Below are 1,345 nucleotides of genomic sequence, written 5' to 3'. Positions count from 1 at the left end.
TTACTAAATAAACCGCCACAATTTACTATATATCTTGTAGTGATAAATAAAATAAAACAACGCAAAGAACATACATAATTATTATATTAATTAAAATATAATTATTCAAAACGCATATATATATATATATATATATATATATATATATATATATATATATAAACATGTAAAACAATTAAAAAATGACGTGATCTTAAGATGGGAAAATATTATATATTATACATACTGATACGGATGTCCAATGATAATGTGTGTATAGTATATAAAAAATAATAGAACTAACACAAGGAATGATATCTGGTGTATGAGGTCAAGAGTAATTACAAGGAGGAAAAGGAAAGAAAAATCAAGGGAGAAGCCCACAAGCAGTATTAGACTCCCAGCTCACCTGGCAAAAGCAAAGTGTCAATAAGGAGGAGAAAATAAAATTGAAGAATTCAGAGGGAGGAGAATTAGCAGAGAGAGAATGAGCTCACAATTCATGCACTCCTTTTTTTCTGATCATTTTTTTTCCTTAACTACCTTTCACTTTCGTCATCCTTTTGTTTTCCGCGTGAATGGTTTGTTATGGTCTTGCTATTCATACCTTCTTCCACATGGCTTGTTCTTTTATTGGTCTCCCTTCTTGCATTTGTATCACATACACCCATTGAAAACCCGTGCTGCAATTAAAAAGCAAAATAATGATGTGATTTCATTACGAATAATTTCAATCTCACTAAGTATGGAATATATATAATATATTCGCAAAATCTTAAACTGTGATGATTTGTAATTATCGATAAACATGCGTGAAATCTTGACACTTACATTTTGCAGCAATTTTAAATTGCTATTAAATTAGATCTCATAACTGATTCAGCGAAGATTAAACTTATGTTTCTAATCTTACATTTTTTAGACTTTTACTAATTTGAACGTATAAATTAAACTTTTTGTAAATACACTCTCGTTCTCATAAAATATCCAAACTAAAACAAAAAAATCCGTTATATATTTTATATTCCAATCCTATAAGTATATATTTCCGTAACTATGAGAAATAATTCTAAATTTACTTTTAAAATAATATAAAAATAAATAAATAATTATACATCTAACTAAGTAAAATCTTAATAACAAGTAAGAAGAATATAATGAGATTGTGAACTAAAAAATAGAAAAATAAATACCCATTTTAGTCCTGATAATTTTTTAAAGGACCACAAGGTTTTCAGTAAAAAAAAATCCACTATTTTGGCCTTTGTTATGTAATATTGTGAGATTAATTAGTCTTTATATTAATGATCTTTTTTCAGAATATTTATGTGATACATTAATCATTAATATATTTTATGTTTAATTT

The 1,345-nt window shown here is 26.0% G+C and overlaps 1 long non-coding RNA gene across 2 annotated transcripts; it reads right to left on the bottom strand.

Annotated features, from left to right (window-relative positions):
• Nucleotides 1–237: 237 nt before the first annotated feature.
• On the bottom strand, nucleotides 238–972 carry LOC130946649 (uncharacterized). Of its 2 annotated transcripts, XR_009072325.1 has the most exons (3): nucleotides 811–972; nucleotides 477–662; nucleotides 238–388 (listed from the first exon to the last, which is right to left on the bottom strand). It is a non-coding gene; the product is annotated as an uncharacterized LOC130946649 (long non-coding RNA). The 2 variants fall into 2 exon arrangements; XR_009072324.1 differs by lacking the exon at nucleotides 811–972 and having other exon boundaries at nucleotides 477–798.
• Between the last annotated feature and the right edge of the window lie 373 nt (nucleotides 973–1,345).

This window comes from Arachis stenosperma, chromosome 8 (genome assembly GCF_014773155.1).
Source record: "Arachis stenosperma cultivar V10309 chromosome 8, arast.V10309.gnm1.PFL2, whole genome shotgun sequence".
NCBI lineage: Eukaryota > Viridiplantae > Streptophyta > Magnoliopsida > Fabales > Fabaceae > Arachis > Arachis stenosperma.
The sequence above is the reverse complement of the archived record's forward strand: the minus strand, read 5'-3'. Positions and strand labels throughout refer to the sequence as shown.